The 12,623-nt window shown below is 51.0% G+C and overlaps 1 pseudogene; it reads right to left on the minus strand.

Annotated features, from left to right (window-relative positions):
• The window catches only part of LOC119970686, a 216,920-nt pseudogene that overhangs the window by 75,645 nt on the left and 128,652 nt on the right, over positions 1 to 12,623 (minus strand).

Here is a 12,623-nt window from a genome sequence, read left to right on the forward strand (position 1 = left end):
AGACTTTGTCCAACGATGTAGAGCCCAGAGTTCACCGCAGAGCGGGTTGTCATCATCCTCCATGGCCTGCAATAGACACGCTTCCACCGGCGACGTGAGCCCGGCCCGTTGTGCCGCAGGTGGATGTGCAATGGGGGGGTGGTGTGCATGCAGGTGGGGTGCGGGTCGTTGGTGTTGGGTGGGTGGGGTGAGGGTGGTAGGCTGGTGCCGTAGTGTGCAGTCTGCGCCCATACTCGGTGATTCCCACGTCCCCCTAGCCCACCAGGCGGCCTGCTGGCCAAGCCGGTAATGATGGGCAGCCTCCTGTCCATGTCCAACCCTTCTGTCCTGACCAATACGGATGAGTCATGTACACTGTCCGGCTACCGGGTGCAGACGTGCAGGATCCTCACGCGGTGGTCATAGACCACCTGCACGTTCATGGAATAGGTCCCCTTCCTATTCGTGAACACGGCCCTGTTATCTGCAGGTGGCCGCACGGCGACGTGCATCCCATCGATAGCCCCCTGGACCATGGGCATCCTGGCCACGGCAGCAAAGCCCGTTGACTGGGCATCCTGGCTGGCCCGGTCACAGGGAACTGGATGTAGCGTCCGCAATGGCATACAGGGCGTCTGTCACTACACAGATGCACCGGTGCACCAATGCCTGCGAGATGCCGGACAGGTCCCCACTCGGCGCCTGGAATGGCCCCGTGGCATAAAAGTTCAGGGTCACCGTAACCTTGACGACCACGGGGAGAGGGTGTCCTCCCCCAGTGCCAAGCGGTGCCAGGTGTCCCATCAGGTGGTAGATATGGGCGACGGTTTCCCGTCTCTTCCGGAGTCCCCTCCGCATGCCCGGTCCGTGAGGTCCTGGTACGACGAGCGAGGCCAGTACACACGATGTCTCATCGGGCATCTCCGTGGCACCATCACCACCTCCTCCTCGTCCTCCTCATCCTGTCGTGTGGGTGGCCCTCCAGCCTCGGCGGCTGCCACCTGCCTCCCTGCGGCATGCTCCTCTGCGGCAGCCTCCGCCCCCTCCCTGGCACGCTCCTGCTCCAGCTCCCCCAGGGCAACATGTAGAAGTGCGGCCAACATCGTTGGGTGATGACCAAACATAACGGCCTGCAGAGGGTGGGGGTGGGCGGTATAGATGACATGTCATCATTGCCCACACTCCCCCCCTGCCTCCCACCCTTCCACAGCCAGGTGCCATGGGCTGCATGGCCGCGACTTTTGCCAGCACCTGGCACCCCTCCTCGGCACGCACTGTCCCCAAACCCCCCCCCCCCTCCCCGGCACGCACCCCCTCCCCAACCCCCGCCCCCCCCCCCCTCCTCCCCAGCACGCACCTTCTCCATCACTCGCCCTCCGCCCGCTCCTCCCCCCATTTCTCTCCTGCTCCTCCCCCCCCCCCGCTCCTCCCACCCAGCTGTTCCCACCCCACCCCACCCCCCGCTCAAGGTTAAATACGCAGTTGACATCAATGGCATCATTATGTCCCCACACTATCTGAGGAACTTGACAAGGCAACAAATGAAAGCAATTAACATCGCCAGGTGCCCCATGAGTGATTTACGGTCTTGGAAATCCCTTATTTGTACCATTGCTTCTCTGGGACCTGTGACTCCAGATCCACAGCAATGTAAGTGGCTCTTAACAGTCCAATGAAATGGCCTAGCCAGTCGCATTGTTCAAGGGCAATAGGGGATGGGCAACAAAAACTGGCCTTACCAGCAATGCCCACACCCCTTGAAAGAATAAAACTGAAAAAATAAGACCAGGAAAGACAGATTGCAGGTTCTGGGACCCAATTAACTGGCTGCCATTGAGGCTGCTTTATAATAAGGACAGCGACTCACCACCAAACCCAACCCAAACAGAGGGCCAGCATTCAGCAACCTTAGCAGTGCCACAACTAGGGGCCAAAGTTGAATCTGCACCTGGAGCAGTGATGGCCATGTGCCCTCCAGAGGTGTACGTCTGGCTGGGGCTGCCAGGGCCTTGCAGGCAGGCCCCTGTGATCAGGAGAGGGTGGGCATTGTTGATGAACAAGCAGGCCTGCTGCTGTTGGGGTGACCATTGCAAACAGGGTGGCCTTCCAGGGGCCATAGAGTTCCCCAAAATGAGGCCAACCCCGTATCCTCCCCCGCCCCACCACACACACCCCTGAGCCCACTGGGTGGCTCCCATGATTAGCTGGTCTTTTGAAAATCTAAATATCTGGGAGGCGATTCTCCGAACCCTGCGCCGGGCCGGAGAATCGGAGCAACTGTGCCCCGATGCCAGCATGCGATTCGCCGAGGTGCAGAGAATCAGCGCCATTTGCGCCGACGGTTTGGCGCGACGCCGGCCGCGGGCCGCTGGAATCGGCGGGGCCGTCGATTCTCCGGCCCGGATGGCGGCCGCTCCGACGCAATGCCGTTCACCCCTGATCGCTGCTGGCGGGAACTCTGCAGGAACGCTTGGGGTACGGCCTGTGGGGGGGTGGGCACCTTCTTCGGGGTGGGGGGGGTCCTCCGATGGGGTCTGGCCTGCGATCCGGGCCCACCAATCAGCGGGCCGGCCTCTTTCCCCCCCCCCCCCCCCCAGGACTACTTACCGGTGCGGCCGGCCCCTGAACACCGACCCCATGTTGGGTCGGGGCCGGCGCACGTAAGAAGTTCCCTGCGCATGCGCAGGATGGCGCGGCCCAACTGCGCATGTGCAGGAGGCCCCGGTCCCACAAATCGCGCCACGCCCCTGCCAGCCCCATGGAGGCCCCAGAATGGGGTCTGGGAACAGGCGCCGACGCCGGAGTAAAACATTCCGGTTTTTACTTCGGCGTCGGCACTTGGACTCCTGTTGGGAGAATCCCGCCCCTGATACTTGCTAAATGACTCTTGTCTAAACTTTTAAACTATATTTTCTGACTCTCAGTGCTCTGTCCACAGAATCAATAGAAGAATCCATAGAATCCCTATCGTGCAGAAAGAGGCCATTCGGCCAACTGAGCAGCACCGACCCTTTGAAAGAGCACGCTACCTAAAACCCATTCCTCCGCCCTATCCCAGTAACCCCAAAACCCCACCAAACCTGCACATTGTGGGAGGAAACCGGAGCACCCGGACGAAACCCACGTATTCACAGGGAGAACGTGCAAACTTCACACAGAATATCTATTTTGGTTTTTATAATACGTATTCCAGTATCTATACTATTTTACTGCTTTTTAAATGGCGTTCGTCTGTAATATCTTCCAATTTTGACAAAGGGGGTCATATATAAACATTAATCAAATGCCTCAAACCTCATTGTATTGAAGCTGATGTAGTATGTACAGCTGGCTAACACAGCGAGAGTTCAACAAGCCTAAAATGCCATCACTGGGTCAAATCAGACTGAACTGCATATATTTCTGCCACACGCTCAGTGCACATGCTCCAGCTACTTCACCAATATACCGTTCACTGTGATTTGCCTTACCATACGTACCACATCACAATATTGGAATTCTGAGAATACTTGTAGCATCTAAAAATCAAGTGCAAATTATACAAATTTCTCACCCCTGTTCTTCACAGTGTCGACTCACCAGGTCATTATTTGCATTTCCTGAATTGTCTCTGGGAGAGGCTGGTGATGGGTTTCAGGCAGTATCAAGCTTAATAATCCAGCTGTTACCATGAAACTACCCATTATTATGAAGGTCATTATTTTACTACGCGCAACTGGAAAAAAAAGAGACAGCATTAGAACTGATATGGAGATTCAATACATAAGTTAAATACTGCAAATGCTCTAAATCATGGAATCATAGAATTTACTGTGCAGAAGGAGGCCATTCGGCCCATTTGGACTGAACCACTGAAAGAGCACCCTATTTAAGCCCACGCCTCACCCCATCCCCATTAACTAGTAGCCATACCTAAACTTTTGGACACTAAGGGGCAATTTAGCGGGGCCAATCCACCGAACCTGCACTTCTTTGGACTGTGAGAGGAAACCGGAACACCCGGAGGAAACCCACACAGACACGGGGAAAAAGTGCAAACTTTTTGGCCTCAACTTGGCCAGAATTTAACCCAGGACCCTGTAGCTGTGAGGCAGCAGTGCTACACACTGTGCCACCGTGCCACCCTTGAAATAATCTAAAATAAAAACTGAAAATGCTGGAAATAGACAGAGGCCAGGTCGTATCTATGGAGAAAAAAAACCGAATTAATGAGGGAGTTTCTCTGGGGCCGTTCGCCCGAGCCCGGCTGGCTCACTGAATCGGATGTCAGGACAAAAAAGAGATTCTCACTGGGTGCCAAACCCGACACAAGCCTCCCGGCCATTTCTCCTGGCAAGAACTCATTAGCATCTATTTCAATCTCATTAGTGAGATTAAACTGGAATGCTGCGGCCTCCTGCAATGCTCATACCATCCCAGCTGGACGTTCTGCAGATGTGAATCACTGCTGGTCCTTAAAAGTGGGGTCCAGGGACACTGAGGGGGAGCAAGAGGGTGAATATCTTCTCTGCACTTATTTCAAGGGTGCCGAGGGGTGTTCTTTTTGGGGAGATAGGGGTCTTGGGCTTGGGCTTGGCTGGAGGACCTCAGTTCGGGTGTCTTTCCTGGGATGGGGATCGTGTGGCAAGTCTTCCCTCTGTTGTCTCGAAATCTTTGAACTCTCTTTCAATATATAAATTTCTATGATCTGTCAGATTAAGGTAAAAGTCTTCCCTCTGTAGTCTTCAGACTTTTGTGCGGGGATTGTCCGACCCTGCGCCGGGTCGGAGAATCCCGGGGGAAGGCGAGAATCCCGCCCCCCCGCCCCGACGCTGGCTTCCCTAATCTCCGACGCGGTTTTTCGGGCACTGCAGGAATTCCCGCCTCGCTGGTCAGGGGCCATTGACAGCGCCCCCCCCCCCCCCCGGCGATTCTCCAGGCCCCGATGGGCCGAGTGGCCGACAAGTTTTGCCCTATCCCACAGGCGTGGATTACTCACCTCACACACGGCTGGAAGGTAAGAGCGCGGGGGCCGTCCTGGAGGGAGGCAGGGGGATCCGACTGATCACCGTGCAGTTTGATTCCGTGGGGGCCTATTTTACGCTGTGCTGGGCCCCTGTAGGCCATATTGCCAGGGGGCTGGCGCGGAGAAGGGAATCTCCGCGCATGCGCGGACATACGCCTGCCGTTCTGCAAATATGTTGAAATACGCTGGCCGTTCCGCGCTTGCGCGGGCCGTTCCGCGCTTGCGCGGGCCGTTCGGCGCCGGCTGCAGCTGCGGGAACCTCTCCGGCAGCCACCTAGTCCCCTAGAAAGGGGAGAATTCCTCACTTTCGGGGGAAGTTGACGCCGGAGTGGTTGCCGCCAGTTTTCACGCTGGCATGGGGACGTAGCCCCATTATTGGAGAATCACGCCCTTGATCTCTCTCCCAGCATGTCAAATTCAAAGAACTGTCGGATTAAGGTAAAAATCTTCTCTTTGATGTGTTCGAAACATAGAACATAGAACAGTACAGTATAGAACAGGCCCTTCGGCCCTCGATGTTGTGCCGAACAATGATCACCCTACTCAAACCCACGTATCCACCCTATACCCGTAACCCAACAACCCCCCCCATACCTTACTTTTTTTTAGGACACTACGGGCAATTTAGCATGGCCAATCCACCTAACCCGCACATCTTTGGACTGTGGGAGGAAACCGGAGCACCCGGAGGAAACCCACGCACACACGGGGAGGACGTGCAGACTCCGCACAGACAGTGACCCAGCCTGGAATCGAACCTGGGACCCTGGAGAAACCTTTGAAGTTCTTTATTCACAGTCAATTTCATTCCCCTTTAACTTTTGCAAGCCTCTGGGCCCGCCGAGAAACTTTTTCTAAAAATAAATTTATAGTACCAAATTCTTTTTTTTCCAATTAAGGGACAATTTAGCGTCGCCAATCCAGCTACCCTGCACATCGTTGGGTTGTGGGGGTGAGACCCACGCAGACATGGGGAGAATGTGAAAACTCCACACGGACACCTGCCGAGAAACCTAATGGTTTGAATTGCACTGTTTACATTCAACTTCACAGTCTATTACATTTTACAAGTCTCGTAATTGACAGGTCCAGGCTAGTTCAAAGGAAGGCTTAGCTGTGTTTATTTTTGAAGCTCATCATGGTCCATTTTGCTTCTGCCTTCATAAAAGAAAACATGAGTAATGTACCAGAAGTTCTGAGAAACACAAGTTTCAGTGAAGAGTTGAAGAAAATTAGTGTTCGTAAATAAATAGATTTGGGAAAATTAATGGGATTGAACCCAGATAAATCTCCTGCATCTGATAATCTTCATCCTAGAGTACTTACGAAACTGACACCAGAAATAGTAGTTTCATTGGTGATCATTTTCCAAAATTCGGACTCTGGAATGGTTCCTACAGATTGGAGAGTAGCTAATATAAGCACACTATTGAAAAAGGGAGGTAGAGAGAAAACAGGGAACTAAAAACCAGTGAGCCTAACATTGATAGTGGGGAAGTTGCTGGAGTCCATTATTCAGGATTTCATAACACAGCATTTGGAAAGCAGTGGTATAGTCAGACAAAGTCAGCATGGATTTACAAAATGGAAATCATGCTTGACAAATCTAATGGAATTCTTTGAAGAATGCAAAAAGTTGGAATAAATAGGTCCAATTTAGATTGGCAGGCCGTGACTAGGGGTACCACAGGGATCTGTGCAAGGACCCCAACTGTTCACATTATTTATTAATGATTTGGATGAGGGAACTAAATGTATTATCTCCAAATTTGCAGAGCATACAAAGTTGGGTAGGAATGTAAGCTCTGAGGAGGATGCAGACATGCTTCAGTGGGATTTGGACAGGCTGAGTGAGTGGGCATGATGATGGCAGATGCAGTATAATGCGGATAAATGTGAGGATATCTGCTTTGGCAGCAAAAATAGGAAGGCAGATTATTATTTGAGTGGGCGTAAATTGAGAAACGTGGATACCCAGTGAGACCTTGGCGTCCTCGTGCATCAGTCGCTGAAAGTAAGCACGCAGATACAGCAGGCAGTAAAGAAGGCAAATAGTATGTTGGTCTTCATAGCAAGAGAATTTGAGTATAGGAATAGGGATCTTTTACTGCAATTGTGTAGGGTATTTGTGAGGTCACATTGCGTGCAGTTTTCACGTCCTTATTTGAGGAAGGATGTTCTTGCTGTGGAGGGTGTGCAGTGAAGGTCTACCAGGCAGATTTCTGGGATGGGTGGGACTGTGACATGAGGACACTAAATCGGTTGGGACTATATTCATTGGAGTTCAGCAGAGTGAGAGGCCATCTCATTGAAACTTAGAAAATTCTAACAGGGTTAGACAGGGTAGATTCAGAAAGAATGGGGGAGTCTAGAAAAAGGGGTTATAGTTTGAGGATAAGGGATGAACCTTGAGATGGGGAGAAATTTCTTAACCCAGAGAATACTAAATCTTTGGAATTCGCTACCACAGGAAGTAGTTGAGGCCAAAATGTAGTGCAGTTTCAAGAAGGAATTAGATGTGGCTCTTGAGGCTCTAGGGATCAAGGGATATGGGGGGAAGGCGAGATCAGGATATTGAGCCTGATGATCATCCATGATCATAATGAATGGCGGCGCAGACTCAAAAGACCGAATTGTCTCCTCCTGCTTCTATTTTCGACGAACATTTCTACGTATTAACTCTGAAGTTCTTCCTGTTTTGAGCATGTGTTGTTTCGAATCACAGTTTTTTCCTCCAGTCTTGTACTTTTTTCAGAAGTACTTCCTCTTTTCAGCAGGTGTTCTGTCTGGCCCCATTTTGTTTACTCTACTTTATTTTTCCATGTCTCCGAACCTTCCTGGAAAGCAGGTATGATTTCTAATTCCGCTTTTTTTTGGCCATTTCTTTTCTTATCTGCACAGCCTCTTACAAAACCGATAAGCTTTACATTACCATTTTTTCTCTCCCTGGCTGTCTTTTTTAAACTCTGCCAAGCTTCCTAAAATGCCAGATAGCTTGAAATGATCACAATCTCTTGGCATTGTCTTCACTGCAACCTCTTATGAAAGAACCGCATGCCTGGACAGTTGTTACATCTCCACCGCATAAGCATCAGCCACAGCTCAGGTAAGAAAACTTAAGTGTCCCTCAATGATGATCCCTTATCAGAGTCTCTGGAAATCTCTGCATGAGCCACAATGAGCCGAGATTAACTACCTCGATGCTTCTGCCATTTGTCAGGGGGATCTGAGGTCCTGATATGGGTGGGAAGGAGTGTGAAGTTTGAAGCTTTCCAGCCCAAGGGGCTGGTTCCATGTCACTCATGGAGACAGGGATGGACAGTCAAGGTAATGGCTGGGGAAGGAGGGGCGGGGGTGCATCTATCGTGCACTCCCATTCATTCCTGTAATCAACGGTCCTACACTGGCTGCCCTGCTGTATGTAGTGTGGCTACCAGACAGGGATAAGGTGGTGTGATGTTTAAGCTTGAGCATCCACGGTGCACCCATGTTTGCCTCTGAAAGCACCTGCATCCTCTCACATTCCTACTCATTATCAAACTCCTTTCCAAAGCCCATCATCATTGATCAGATGTGCCAATCTCCAAGTAAAGGTCAGAGGAAAAAACAGTCATAGGCCGGGCCTGAGGGTCGTGGGCCAGGCATAGTGAGGAGTGGGCTGGTGCCTCGCACCATCGACCACATGACTGCACCTTTGGATCAGGGGCTATGAAGCTCTGAAGGGCATCCATTCTCAGCATCAAATGAGGGACACCATTACTGATGATGTGAAGGGAGGGATCAAGCAGCCACGAGGCCATGGGTGATTATGAAGGGGAAATGTCTATGTCACAAACCATGCTGTTGTTATCTGTGAGGGTATTCCAACTTGAAATAACAGTTTGTGGGGGGTGTATAGTTTTGTTTTGATGTGAGGAGACAAGTGAAACGCCAGTGAGAAGAAGCAGCATAGTCACTGTACAACAATTATTAAAAGCTATTTATTAGACACATGAACTGGATTACTCAACGACAATTTAGAAATATGGATTACTACACTGACACACAGGTTTTATGGAACATATCCCTTATTCTAAAATATATCTACGATCCCTAAACTCCTTAAGACTATCCTGTTTCCCCAAACACAAAGTAAATAAATTTATAAGTCACACCAGCTTATAGTTACCACACAGTACAGGGATAATAATCAAATTTGGGAAACGTCTTTCTCTGGTCCAGCAACAATATTTAAACTGCCCGTATGAAGGTTTTCTGCATAGCCTTAAGACCATAAGACCATAAGACATAGGAGTGGAAGTAAGGCCATTCGGCCCATCGAGTCCACTCCGCCATTCAATCATGGCTGATGGGCATTTCAACTCCACCTACCAGCATTCTCCCCGTAGCCCTTAATTCCTCGCGACATCAAGAATTTATCTATCTCTGCCTTGAAGCCATTTAGCGTCCCGGCCTCCACTGCACTCCACGGCAATGAATTCCACAGGCCCACCACTCTCTGGCTGAAGAAATGTCTCCGCATTTCTGTTCTGAATTTACCCCCTCTAATTCTAAGGCTGTGCCCACGGGTCCTCGTCTCCTCGCCTAACGGAAACAGTTTCTTTGCGTCCACTCTTTCTAAGCCATGTATTATCTTGTAAGTTTCTATTAGATCTCCCCTTAACCTTCTAAACTCCAATGAATACAATCCCAGGATCCTCAGCCGTTCATCATATGTTAGACCCGCCATTCCAGGGATCATCCGTGTGAATCTCCGCTGGACACGCTCCAGTGCCAGTATGTCCTTCCTGAGATGTGGGGCCCAAAACTGGACACAGTACTCCAAATGGGGCCTAACCAGAGCCTTATAAAGGCTCAGTAGCACATCACTGCTTTTATATTCCAACCCTCTTGAGATAAATGACAACATTGCATTCGCTTTCTTAATCACAGATTCAACCTGCATGTTTACCTTTAGGGAATCCTCGACAAGCACTCCCAGATCCCTTTGTACTTTGGCATTATGAATTTTCTCACTGTTTAGAAAGTAGTCTATGCTTGGATTCTTTTTTCCAAAGTGCAAGACCTCACATTTTCTCACGTTGAAATGCATCAGCCATTTCCTGCACCACTCTCCCAAACTGTCTAGATCCTTCTGCAGCCTCCCCACTTCCTCAGCACTACCTGCCTGACCACCTAACTTCGTATCATCGGCAAACTTCGCTAGAATGCCCCCAGTCCCTTCATCCAGATCATTAATATATATGGTGAACAGCTGCGGCCCCAACACTGAACCCTGTAGGACACCGCTGGTCACCGGCTGCCATTCCGAAAAAGAACCTTTTTATCCCAACTCTCTGCCTTCTGTCAGACAGCCAATCCTCAACCCATGCCAGTAGCTCACCTCGAACACCATGGGCCCTCACCTTACTCAGCAGCCTCCTGTGTGGCACCTTATCAAAGGCCTTTTGGAAATCCAGATAGACCACATCCACTGGGTTTCCCTGGTCTAACCTACTTGTCACCTCCTCAAAGAATTCTAACAGGTTCGTCAGGCACGATCTCCCCTTACTAAATCCATGCCTTGGCTCTAAGAAGGGTGCGAGATTGCTGCCGCTATCATTTCAGGATGCCAGATTCTAGAGGTGTCATGGGCTGGAGGGTCTGTGGGAGGTTCATAGGTCTGATGGGTTGATAAAGCACCTTCTGTGGGAAAGGCAGAGGCTTGTCAGATTTACTGTGCTAAATCTTTAATGTAGATTATTTACATTGCTCACAGTCAATTTTGAATGAACGCTGTGTGACTTCACCGGTTCCAATTCAGTGAACCTCTAACTTCTTAATTTTACTTGGCCTTGTGCTACGTTTAGGTGTCTCCCCAGAATGGCAGGTAGCACGATTGGGCATTGTGCCTCGCCAGAGAGGGGAGTACTGGGGGGGCTTCTGAGGAGGATGCTGGGTGTTAGCATGTACTAGATGCTGTGGTATGAAGAGGCAAGAGTTCAGCTCCTTTTTCACCAACACGCCTTTAATGGTTCAAACTCACTCAGCACAGAACTCTACAGATCATCGCAAGCTCCAGAGTCCACCTGAAGCCCCTTTACATATCAGTGTCAATCATTGAACACTTAACATAAATGAGACAACTAATTGCAATGTCTCTTAACCCATTACTTAACACTGGGGGGTCAGTGGCGGGATTCTCCGACCCTCCGTGCCAGAATCTTGCCCGGCTTGGGGCTGAAAAATAGCCGTTCACATGGGAAATCCGACGCAACGGCGCTTCCGCGGACCTGCCAGTCGCACGCATCCGATGTGACGCCGGTTGGGCGCCACAGAAAGAGGCCCCCGCAGCGATACTCTACAGTCGACTGGCCGAACTCCCGACGGCGTGGTTTACATCTGGTACCACCCAGCGGGAGCTCGGACCTGCGGCGGCGGTCCTCGTGGGGGGAATCTGACTCCGGGGGGACCTCAGTGGTGGCTAGGCCTGCAATCGGTGGCCACTGATCGGCGGTCCATCGCGATCTGGGGGGGGGGGGGAGCCTGCTGTCCTCCGCACGGGCCACCATGTTGGCATCGCCCGTGCCGAAGTGAGCCGCCGTGCGCATGTGCGAACTCGCTTGCGGCCGCCATGTGCATTCGCGGCTGCACGGACTGGACAGCAGGGCCCCACCGGCAGCCAGAGCTGTAGAACACACGCCGGGGCCCTGCTAACCCCCTGGAAAACGGAGAATCACCTTTGAGGAAAAAGTCCGGAGTGATTCTCGCCCATTTTCCGACGGGCGTGGGGACTTAGTCCCCACGAGGGAGAATCCCGCCCCAGGTGTCAAGAGGCTGTGTGGCAGCAGATAGTAGGTTAATGGTGAGATGCTTGGGGTCAGAGATGGTAATGATGCCAGGAGGAGACAGGTGGGTACTCACCTTTGCAGCTCTAAAGAGGTCATTCATCATCTTCTGGCATTGTATACTGGCCCTCGTGGTGAAGCTGCTGGCACCCTAGCCTCTACCACTGCATCCCAGGCTAGATTCATAATGGCCGCTGGTGCTTTCCTGCCTACACTGCGACTAAGATAGCTCTCCCCCTCTCCACTGGGTCCAGAAAATGATTAAGGTCAGCATCCAGAAATTTTTGGGCTGCACTTCTTGCTGGCTGGACTGACAGTGAATGCTGAGGAGTGTTTAAATATTGCTCCCGCTTGTTAGCTATGAACAACTGATCCCCGATTTGGGTAAATGACACACCTGGGGAATTTGGCATGATGTGGTTCTCATGTGGGATTATTTTTCAACCAAAGCATGGTTGAGTTGCTCCTCAACAGCACTGCCAGGGCCAATGGGAATTGTACCAATTTTCCCACTGGTGGCAGTACTTTTTCCCGGAGAATCGCGCCCAATGTTTCAAGTCGATGACCTGTCATCAGCGGCGTCAGTATTCTGTTTTCTCAAATGTAATACATAGGTCCATAGAACTTTTAGCAGAGATCTGCAATGGTTCAAGAAGGTAGCTCAGCATCATCTTCTGTTGCAGTTCCAGAGGTGTGTCCACAGTGCTATTAGGGATGGAGTTCCAGGATTTTGACCCAACGAAAGTGAAGGAACGGCGATATATTTCCAAGTCAGGATGCTGAGTGACTTGGAGTGAAACCTCTAGGTGGTG

This window comes from Scyliorhinus canicula, chromosome 8 (genome assembly GCF_902713615.1).
Source record: "Scyliorhinus canicula chromosome 8, sScyCan1.1, whole genome shotgun sequence".
In the NCBI taxonomy this organism is placed as follows: domain Eukaryota; kingdom Metazoa; phylum Chordata; class Chondrichthyes; order Carcharhiniformes; family Scyliorhinidae; genus Scyliorhinus; species Scyliorhinus canicula.